This window comes from Apium graveolens, chromosome 2 (assembly GCF_009905375.1).
Source record: "Apium graveolens cultivar Ventura chromosome 2, ASM990537v1, whole genome shotgun sequence".
In the NCBI taxonomy this organism is placed as follows: domain Eukaryota; kingdom Viridiplantae; phylum Streptophyta; class Magnoliopsida; order Apiales; family Apiaceae; genus Apium; species Apium graveolens.
The window spans coordinates 234,620,028-234,632,541 of record NC_133648.1 but is presented as its reverse complement, the minus strand read 5'-3'; positions in this window follow the sequence as shown (position 1 = coordinate 234,632,541).

The following is a 12,514-nucleotide window of genomic DNA, read 5'->3' as shown; positions in this document are numbered from 1 at the left end:
GCGTGATCAGTGAACACTGTCACCTTTGTCCCAAGTGAAAGAGATATGTCCTAAATCCAATCATGTATGATGATTTAGGAATAACTTTTATGTAATCTGTTTTGATTTCATTGATATTAATAAAAGACTTGTTTTGGTTTTATTGCGGACTTTATCTATTTAAGTGTTTAAATAAGATATACCATAGTTTAGAGTAAAGCTTTTTATGGATTATGATGAGATCATAATAATGAGACCTAAAAGATGATAACTCTAAACTTAAATATTTCCTGGTCGTAGGATTACTAACTGGTAATTAGTAATCCGCAAAGATCGGTACATACTATGTTTGCTTCATTATGAAGGATGTCTGTTCTCATAGACATTTATGTGGTGACACTATAGCTAGTATGTAGGTGCTTATTATAAAATAAGTCCACTGAACATGACTCACACAGCTGAACAACTGATGGAGTTCACTCACGTGTCAGCAGTTGTTCACATAGTGATAGTTGTACAAGTATCATTAGACTTGAGGTCATCGTAGTCATCTTGTGTACACTGAACTATGCTTTGGTTTAGTTCTTAGTCTCCAGGGACAATTATAAGGGCTCTACTGGGTATAGGAATCTGTACACAAAGATAGTGTATGATCAATAAAGGATCTACCCCTTCCAGTGAAGGAAGAGAACGTTCAATGCTGATCCACTTATGCTAGTTCAGGAATCTCTGGCCAGAGTGAATGAAATTAGAAAGGAGTTTCTAATTCACATTAATTAGAACTAAGCATAGTGAATGGGAAAGCATATGATTAAATAATTAGGCTTGACACGAGTTCCATGCCTTGTATTTAATCATGACATTGCAGGGTAGAAGGAATTAATTGTACGGTAACTATTCACTGAATAGGTTCTTGGTATTCTAAGCAGTGAATTCGTATTATCCGGATAGTCGCGATATGCTGAGAAGTATCCCTCACGATGTAGAATAAATATGATTAATTTATTAATCATATTTAATGAATTAGAGAATCTATATAAATAATAATAAAATAGTTTTATTATTATTTATTTCTACTACCGGCTTAATATTGAACCTACAGAGTCACACCATAAAAGAGAATGATTTAGTTGTGGAGGAATTAATTAATAATGGCTGATAATTATTTATTTGTGAAATAAATAATTAATTAGAAAATTTAATAATTGATTAAATGAGATTTAATTAAATTATAAATTAATTAATAAAAGTTCTTAATATTATTAATTAAGAATTTAATTTTGGAAACTAAATCAAGTGAGAGAATTATTTTTCTAAAGTGTTTAGAAAAGGGATTAATGATTAAAAGGTGTTTTAATTATTAGTTAATTGGTTAATAAGAATAATCAATTAAAGGGTTAATAATAATAATATTTTATGGAAAATTTTCAGCTGAAAATTTTGCCTATAAATATACTATTATAAACCCTATTTGCCTAAACCCAAAATAATTAATCCTAATTCTAAAGTAGAACAAGAGGGAGGCAACTAATTCTCTCAACCTCTTCCTCCTCCATCACGTTGTACTCTTGGTGGATACCGGTGGAGTGCTTCACACTTGAGGAGCAGCTGCTAGGGATTTTCGATCATCGTTCTTGGATCGCTATTAAAGACCTCCATTTTTCCATTAACGTAAAGCTTCTTAAGGTAAACATACTGAACTACGAATTAAATATTATTTTTCACATGGATCCTGCGGAGGGTTTCGGTTTTTTTTAACATTTAAATTTACGTTTTCGTTGCGTTTATGTGCTAAAAACCCCTCACCAAGCAAATAAGATCGAAATTTTTTGAAACCAAAGACTATAGCCAAGAGCTCCTTCTCAGTAGTGGTGTAGTTCATTTGAGCTCCATTTAAGGTCTTGCTAGCATAGTAGACCACCATAAAGAGATTATTCTTGCGCTGCCCAAGAACTGCGCCCACCGCATTATTCTTGAGAGTCTCGAATGCCGTCTAGCATTCATCACCAAATTTGAAAGGCACATCCTTCTCGAGCAAATTGCATAACGGCTTAGATATCTTCGAAAAGTCCTTGATGAAACACCGATAAAAACCCGCATGACCAAGAAAACTACGGATTCCTTTCACAGAAATAGGTGGTGGAAGATTTTCAATGACTCCCACCTTGGCTTTGTCCACCTCAAGACCCTTGCTAGAGACCTTATGCCCAAGAATAATGTAACGCCTGAGAAATATTATGTATTCATTTTTATCAATAAATAATTATTATGTGATTTTATGTGAATTTTGGTGAATTATTTGATAATTGATATTAATATTTGGATGTTTATTTCTGATAAAAAATAAGATATTTTTAATTTTTAATTATCGAGAATTAAATATGGATAATTTTGGTTTTCTGGTAATTTTTGGATTATTATATGAATTTATAAAGATTTATAGAATTAATAATGCTTATTTCACGTAATTATAAAAATTACTTTTTAGAACCAGAAATCGTCCCTTCAATCATTTTTGCGTTTTTACAACCCAAAACTCCTTCCTAACCTAATCCGATAATTCTGAACACTTTTCATGTTTTGACTTTTTTGATCCGGGGTACGGTTTGACCTGTACGAGTCCCGAGGTGAAATTTTCGATACGCAAATCATTTTATATATCAATAAGAATCCCTATTCTTAAAAGGCGAGACATTATTATCTTATTTTTGTATAAAGTGTTTTATAAGAGGATCTGTTTTGATAATTATTTAATTTAGGTAATAAAATTGTATCGTCTTTATAGTTACTTAGCGGCTAAGTAACCTATTTTCGGATCAGATATGTGAATGTAATCATCGAAATATTAAATAAATAAAATATGTGATGGTTCTGTCAGCTATGTGTTGCTGTATTATCAATTGTTTGTGAATTGTTGGATGCGAAGATTAATTTTATAATTAATTATCGAGCTGTATGCATTTAATTCATTTTAAAGTCATTTTATTGCATATTTATTCTTAAAAATGCTAAAATTGTTTCTAAAATTATTTTAATTATTTTATGATTTTATTTATTATTTTTAGGGGTTTATAAAATTTAGAAATCAATATTTTATTAATTATTTAATTTTAAATGATTTTCTGATTTCATTAAATTGTAAAATCAGTAATTAATTCGGAAATGCTTAAAAAATTATGGAAATTTCGATTCTATTAACTTTTAAATATTTTGAGAATTTTAAAATTTTTTCAGGAATTTTAAAATTTCTTCGGGAATTTTCTGGCTTTTATTTAACTGCAAGTGCATTCGTTAAATGATTAATGTGGGTCTGAATACGCGTTTCGAAAAAAAATATTTAAAAATTATAAAAATTTTAGGATAATTAATTTTAATTATCTCGAGAATTTTGAAAATATATTCGGATAGATTCTTGGGTTATTATTACTCATAGGTTATTTGTTTAAAACGAAAATTGCGATGTGAATCGAGATAATAACGAAAAAAAAGAAGAAACAAAAATAAAATCCTAAATCTACCCTGCACACCCCCCCCCCACCGCCTTTTCCCTCGGCTTCATTCACCGCATCTCCTCCTCCTTTCTCAATCGATGCCTCCATGTTCTCTCTCTTTTTAATTTTTTTCTTCTTCCTTCCTTTCTTTTCTCGTAATTTCTTTCTCTCCCTCTCTCTATTCTTTTCGTTCTCCGTGTTTCTTCCTATTTCCGGTGAGCTTCGGCTGCCATTTTCTTCCTTTTTCCGGCCACCTGTGATTGGTTGCTGTAAGATTTTGTTCTTTGCTAAATTATATATATATATATATATGCATGTTCAATTGTATGTATGTTGATGATTTGGTGGGTGTTTCGCCGCCTTTCGCCGGATTCCGGTGAGATGGTGGCGGATTGTGATATGTGCGCGGCGCGTGTGTGCACATGTGTGTGTGGTTATTCTGTTGCCCCGGTATATTTGCTGCGTTTATTCCCTTTCGAGTAATTCTAATTATTTGAATACTCTTGCTGGTTGTCTGAATCTGATTTCGAATTATTGACGAAATTATTCGATAATTATTATCATATTTATTTGAATGAATTTTGGTGATGAGACGAATATTTATTTTAATAATTAGAAAATTTATCGATGAAACTCGCGCAGAAAGTCGGATGCTAACGGGAACCCACAAATTTTATCGCCGTCGGTGATAAGCCTCGGCGAGCCGACGGTGGGCAATGATGATTTTTATCTGAGTCCTAAATTATAAATAAAAGTAGTTGTGAAATTAATTTCGAAACAAAAAGAAAAATAAAATACGAATAACAATATTTGAATTTATATCGGTGATTGGGATTGATAATCGGATTGTGGATTGGATTGGTTGTTGTTGTTGTTGTGATTGACGTCGAACTTATTCGACGGGTAGGACGATAAACGGAGGAGACGCTGCGCGATTTTTGGGAAAATTGATTCCAAAAACACGGGAACGTAACCTATAATTATCAAAAACGTTGAATAATCATATACGATTATATTATATAAACTTAATTGTGATTGAAACAAAATAATTTATAAGTAATCGATTACCCTATTTTCGAGATAGCAAATATACGTATTTTTCCAAAAATAAATACCGAACCGAGTTTCGAAGATGTGAACCATAATTGCTATGTGTATTTAAATAATACATATAAATATAAATTGGATTATGAAATTGTATGGGTAGAATAGGATAGTGATGTGATGTTAAGCGAAGCGATTATCTGAATTAGGGTATTTTAACCCTGTAGGTCTTGGTCGGGAGACCCGAGATTTGACATTGGACTAGGAGTGATCTAGCGATTAGATGTTGAGATTAATGAAGTTCCAATCGAAGGGCCCGAGTTTTGGGATCGTATCCAGAATAGGATAGTGGTTTGACGATGAAGCCAAACGCTCAAGGCAATACAAAAGTCGACCGATAATAATGGTTAACGCTTATCGAGGCAAGTATTCTTGATATTTCTTTTAAATACTGCAAATATATATTCCCTCCTATTCTAAGTTCAGAATAGTTAACTGTTTTACATTTCGCTGCAATTACTCTGATTATGCACGTTCCTTTCATTATTGTTCCTGTAATTCGATTGCTCTCATGAGCAAATACCCATTCTTTCGGGTTATTTGCGAATCCTGAATTGGGATGTTTTGAATTCAAAATGATTTGATATCAAAATACTCCATGGGTTGGATAATGATGATGTTTTGAGGATTAAGTGTGTCTTAATCCTGAGGACCGGGATGACTGGTGCCTCGAGATGGGCCGTAGTGCCTGGATATCCGACTAGATCTATATATTGAGATATAGATCTGCATTATATTCTGACTGATCAGCAGAATATAGATGTGAACTAGTGTCCAGTCTAATTTGTTGTTGATCGCCATTAACGGCATTCTCTCTCGAAAGGTTTTCATGATTCCAAAACCGGAAAAAACCCTGATTCAGGAGATGAATCTGGGGATCGCTTGTCGCTTTTAGATTTATAATCGAAGGCTGGTGACAACCAACGTTTACTCGCTCAACTCACTCAAATAAATAGAATTGTTTAAAATTATTTTAAGATTTTGTTCGGAAGTTTTTTTTTTGATATTAATGCTTAAAACTCAAATTATATACTTGCTGGGCATTTTTGGCTCACTCTTGTTTTGTGAATTCTTATTTCTGCCAAAAACAGATAAGGATAAAAGTGAATAGCTTTGATTAATAGCCGAAGTTAGAAAAATCACCGCTGCGAGAGGTTGAAGATGTTAGAGGAATATGAAAAGAGAATTAGTACAAAGGTAATTCCATTTGTATTTTAGTTGGTGTAAGTTGTAGAATATTAGATTCTTGTTTCATATCATAACCTGTAAACGATCCGGATTCAAGGGGTTAATTGAATATTCTTTTATTGTATGTAAAGATTGTTTAGTAACCCCAAATCTTGACCCCGGATTTGGGTTGTTACAAGTTGGCATCAGAGCTGCAGGTTATTGGTCACTGAAATAAGAATAGGTGAGACTAAGATAGGAATGATAGGTCGTATAGGATAGGAAAGACCCTAGGCATATTCAGGATAAATTAAGTTGAGTGTGAATTAGGGTTAGTAGATCCGAGATGGAGTTGCTAAGATAGGATCGTTGAGAAAGTGTAAGGCGAATATCATAACATTATAGGTATATTAAATTCTCAGATCATACAATTAAAGAGGAATCGACGGATCGACGGAGAATGGGTATGTTACCCTACTTTTTATGTGGTTTGAAGGAAATGCGGTTGATTTCGTGAGAACTTGTGTAACGGAAGCTAGGTGAGTGATGGTACGAGTTAACTTAGGTATTAGGACGAGTTCCACGTCAAAGGCAACCAGTTGATGGAAGCTGATGAAGAACCAAGGTGGCACATTTCGAAGGCATCATCGTTGCATGAAGATTTTTATCACATACCGGACGCTGAGCGAGGAATGATATCTACCTTTCTAGATATAGGTAAGATTAGCAAGAAGATGCAACCCTATCTACAGACAGAACATCGAATCGCGTGCGTGGTTGTAAGCATAACGACAAGGACGGCGACAATAATATGAAAGACAATGGCAGACGTCAGTGTTGGGTCCGAGTTAGGAATAAAATGGCATATAACGGTGAATGGAGTTTCGTCGGCTAATAAGTGCATGTATAATCCAAGGAAAAGTGGAAGAAGTACCAAAGTGGAGAGACCTTATATGGGCATTCTTTTAGTTAGACATTTCATTGGTAAACCATAAAAATAGCAAGTAATGTATATAGTAATGACGACCAAATATTTGATTTCCAAAACTTTAAAATGAGATTTCGGAAAAGATTTTCTTAATCAACTTTCAGAAGATTTTTGCATGAAATGAGTTTTACAAATTGGTTGTCAAATTACTACTTAAGTTCTTGTTATTATAAACAGAAAATGACCAAAAATGAAGAATGGAATTAAGCTCAATGTTGTTAATTCGAAGGGCCAAGTAAACCCCCCCCCCCAGCAGGGAGAAGGTTTAAAGTTTGCTGTGAAAAATAAAAGTAAACGTTGTTTAATAAAATCAATAATTGAATCAACATATTAAAATATTATTTACTCAATTTACAAAATTATTAAAATCTAACGAGATTCGTGATTCGAACGGACTGAGGGCGATTGAAGGAAATGGAAGACTCTTCCATACGAGTGGCAAAAATAATAATATCCTAATCGTCGAAGTGAGGCATTGCGTGATCAGTGGTTATTTTATGCTGCGTAAATGAAATCCGAAGCAGTGGTTATAAAATTTCGCAAGGACGTAATTATGATCAAATCATTGAAGCAAATAATGTGAAGGCATTTCCAGACATCATTTCAAAGCAATGATGTGACTTAAACCGTAAACCCGTATCCGAACGATCCTAAAGGCAGATGTAGGCGAAGCATGGAAGGTGATTAACATTGACATCCTTTCTTTTAATATGATAGTATATGTTTTCTTGATTCTTAAATGTGACTGGAAGCAATGAATATAAATTTTGTAAGGACGCGATATGATCGAATTATTAAAGCTTTGAATATGGAGGCATTTCCAGAAGACATTCGGAAGCTATAACGTGACCTATACGGTGAATCTCTAATCGGAATGGTCCCTGGAGGCATACGTAAATGAAGCGTGGACGGTGATCAATGGTGATCGACAATGTTATTCTTTTACAAATATGATAGAATATGCTCTTCTCGAGTTTTAAATTCGTATGAGCTTCTTCCGTTGATAAATTATATGAGGCAAAAATGAAAGAAAATTTATTGTATTCCTTCTGAGTTATTTCTCTTCTCAAATTCTTGATTTTTGTTTGAGACAACAGTGTTGTGATATGACGCTTTGTCAAAATGACAAAGAGTCGGGTGGGACGCCACCTAACCATGTGTTGTATGCCATATAGTATGAAAGACTGGCCATCTTGAGTACGAATATGGTTGTCTCATTCATATCTAAATCTTCATTCATTCTTCTTCCTTCAATTTATTGACTTAAAAATTCTTTCAACCGTTTGTTGCATTGTTATTCATTATCCTTCTTTTCATTCAAAATCATATTCACACACTCTCCTCTTGCGTAGAGTCTGTTCTCTGATGATTTCAAAAGAAATGAAATAGTGTGATACGTGGAATCATACTACGAACATAGATACGACTACAAATCGATAAATGGTGGACATCTACGAGCAAGGAAAAATGGATATCCCGACAACGTGGTCATGGCAAAGACATCAAATATGGTAGTTGTTCGGGTTACGAGGATCTCATCAGTACGGTGGATTATGTTAACGCGATGCACTTCGAATTGGAAGATTTTGATAAAAAATGAATCGTTAGTGAACCGTAATAACTAAATCAATTACAAAACAAGGAAGTAAAGTTGTGTGTGTCAGACGGAGCAAACGAGTATCGGGATGACAAATCAAAGAATAAGGAAATTCTGAACAATGATTCAGACGTGCAATTACTACGGGAAACATCCCTTCATCATGGAAAGATGTTTGTCGTGAAGATTTAAGATGGAAGAAATCTTAAATATAATCGAACTTCGAACGTGCTCTTCAAGAAATTGTGAAGTTCTCTAACTTGCATAAATAAGTGATGATGAATTCAATGATCATACCCGGGTCAGTGACGAAAGTTTGATGCAGAACCATAAGTGGAGATGAAGCAATGATGACTCGACTGTGAAACTTTTCGAGAAATAATGATCTGACGGCTGAGTTTTCACCAGATTGCGACAATAATAATGAAAAACATGCGTGGTTATTAGGAAATAAACAGATTAATCAATGAAATTGAATGTGTATCTTCAAAGATAAAGGATTGGCGTGATTGGTTGAAGGATGCGGCATAATTCTTAAAAGTAACTGTACACAATTAGTAATGACAAGAAATAAGTTAAAATACTCGCGAAATAAAATTTTGAGAAACGAGATAAATTTTAAAGTTCACTAATAAAATTTTGTAAGATTCTGAAAGAACTGGAAAGGGAGTGGTTATATTAATCCTTGTTGATTTAAGACCTTAAGTCTCATTTTAAAAGATATATGATATGCCAGACAGGTGCTGATCAAGATGATAAAATGTGAATTGTGGAAAAAAAATTAATGATTTTAGTTAATGAAAGTGGGTTGATATGAATGTGGATGATCGGGTTAATTGATGGTGTCGGCTTGAGTCCGACTGGTAGTCAATGGTATAAGGGAAGTGCTGCCCAAATTTTCAGAAATTACCCTACATTCAAGAATAAAGAAGTATATGGTCATTTTCATCACTCCAAATGACTACAATCTCGGTTCTTGAGAAAGTTGTTATGACCAAACCGACTTTATATAATTGGTCTTTGATTCCAGTTAGCTAGTCAGCGTTTGGTTTAAGTGATCAGTTAAAGGAGTTAATTGATCAACTTTACCAACTAATGATTAGTTAAATGGAGATCGATTCCAATTAAAGTGAGTCAAGCTCTGACATGATTTCCAGAACCAAAATCAAAGCAATTAGCAATTTGGAGGAAGTAATGACATTAACAGAAATTGGAAATTGAGTAAAAGTAGTGTGATGTTACTGCAAACATATGCGAGGTTTTATCCAGAGGAGTACGCCCTTTTCGATAAATAAGAGAAACAGAAAGTTATTAATACAGGCTAATGAGAAGAATATTGCTAAAAACTGAAGGTGTAAAGCAAAAAAAAGAGACGTTATCATTCATAATAACGTTCCAGGAAGGACTTGAAGGTATACTCATTTCGAATGTCGATTGAATGGAAGTTGCTGTAAAATAACGGAAAGTTCGTAAATGCAAGCATTTAAGGTAAGACAGAGGCTGATGAAGTCCGCATGTGAACTCAAGGAAAAGAGATGTTGACCAACGAGGTGAAGTCAAATACGCGATCTGTAATGCGATAAGCAAGGCTAAGAAAATAACTACCGATGAAACTCGATAATTCTGTTAATAAGTTTAAACATTATAAGTAAAAGCCTTCATTTCAGTGTGAACTCCAGAAATGACTTATCCAATAATAAACATAGTAATATTACTAAGAAAAAGAAATTCGTTACGTTTGAAAGAGATAATAAATAATGAGAATGAAGAACTAATCAAGACAAGAAGTGGAATCAAAAGGATGATAAAGAAATTTTATAAAATAATCCAGGATATGTGCAAGGTATGAACGTCAGTTGTACCAGAATGGATTGGAGAATGAAGTGAAATGCCGATAATTGAATATGGGAATTTCATTCAAGGAATGTGTGTAAGCAGGAATAATTAAACAAAGGAATTAATGGCAAACTGCTAGAGAAGAACGTTGCAATGAATCTCATATTGGAATCCTTCAAAATTAAAGAGAAGTGTCGGAGGTTCGAACGAATGATTTACCCAGGGTTACCTCAAGGAATGAGGTGAGGATTTCTCGTCGGTTACTGCATAGAGTCAAGCTGGTGTCAAAAGCCCTGTATCATCTAACTCAATAAGGATGAAATAATAAGTGAAGAAAAACTTCAAGAAAGTGGAATGAAAGAATAATGAAATAAAGAGTATTTTGCATTATGCACAAAAGTGGCCATGAAAAAAGAGAATGGAGGTATGAAGTTACGCATCGATTATCAGAAATTTTGAATCTGAAGATTAAATGAACATAATGTACAAGGGGTACATGGATAGTGTGATTGTATTTATTGATAACATCCTCGCTAATTCAAAGACTAAGGAAGACCAAGTTGAATGCCTGAAGATATGACTGCGAAGAGTTGAAAAATAGCAACTGCATTCTCAACTTTAAAGGTATGAATTCTGGTTATGACAGATTATGAGATACGGAAGTATGGTTAATTACCAATCAAGCAAGATCCATTTAGGAACATGTATTTCAAATAGAAAGAAAAGAGTGAATACGATTAAGATTGTTGGGAAATGGTTAAAAGAATTGAAAAAGTTGGAAATTGAAGAATAGGGTTGGATTCGTCTTCTGGGTTATGCCGATACTTACTTTGTTGTTGGATATCAAAGGTGGTATTAATGCAGATGATTGATGTAGACTTCAGTATGGGACGTTGTAAGCATCAAAGTTCGTATTGATATCTAATTTGATATGACAACAAAATGGGTATTAGTACCAAGAGACCGGATTTTGAATAAAGTCCTAATTCATTCTGTTCCAAATTAATGTAATTTCTTTCAGATAGTAAGGGATTCTCGCTAGATGAGGCTACTTGATAGTGATTGAAAAGAAATAGAAGTACGCTACCAAATGGTGAGTATATGCAATTACCGAGATTTTCCATTTCAGTTTTGCATAAATGTAGAACATTCTGAAGCATCAGACGTCATGAGCTCAGGATATCGGGCGCAGATGAATAAATATAAAAATAATAATAAAAATGCAAGAGATCGATTAAGGATTCTCGAATACGATTGAAAACGATCATGAGTCAGACTAATCGAAGAGAAAGAGGTCTGAAACGTAAAGTAGAACGGTCAGTGAAAATAGAAATTTCATGAACACGATCTATTAGAATTGGAAAGAAAAGAAGATTAGTGTGAATTAAGTTAGTCCTTTGAGGCAATGAGATAAATAGAACGATTATGAATGAGTTGGTCATGTTGTCATAGGTATAACGAGATCATAAAACATTCATGTGTGTATGACCATGAAGAATAATTTAGCCCTATAGATATATACGGAATGAAATTTTGAATTAGGTTGCATGAGCAACTGATAGATGTTGATATTGACAAAAGACTATTGAGTAGTAGTGAAAATGATGAGTTTTGAAAAATTTTAAGTAAGATACTCGAGATCTATCAGTGTATGTTCCTTAGTATGATTCTGAGGACAGAATCATTTTAAGGGGGGAAGGATGTAAAGCCTGAGAAATATTATGTATTTATTTTTATCAATAAATAATTATTATGTGAATTTTGGTGAATTATTTGATAATTGATATTAATATTTGGATGTTTATTTCTGATAAAAAAAAAAGATATTTTTAATTTTTAATTTTTAATTATCCAGAATTAAATATGGATAATTTTGGTTTTCTTGTAATTTTTGGATTATTATATGATTTTATAAAGATTTATAGAATTAATAATGCTTATTTCACGTAATTATAAAAATTACTTTTTAGAACCAGAAATCATCCCGCTTCAATCGTTCTTGCGTTTTTACAACCCAAAACTCCTTCCTAACCTAATTCGATAATTCTGAACACTTTTCATGTTTTGACTTTTTCGATCCGGGGTACGGTTTGACCTGTACGAGTCCCGGGGTGAAATTTTCGATACGCAAATCATTTTATATATCAATTAGAATCCCTATTCTTAAAAGGTGAGACATTACTATCTTATTTTTGTATAAAGTGTTTTAAAAAAGGATCTGTTTTAATAATTATTCAATTTAGGTATTAAAATTGTATCGTCTTTCTAGTTACTTAGCGGATAAGTAACCTATTCTCGGATCAAATATGTGAATGTAATCATCGAAATATTAAATAAATAAAATATGTGATG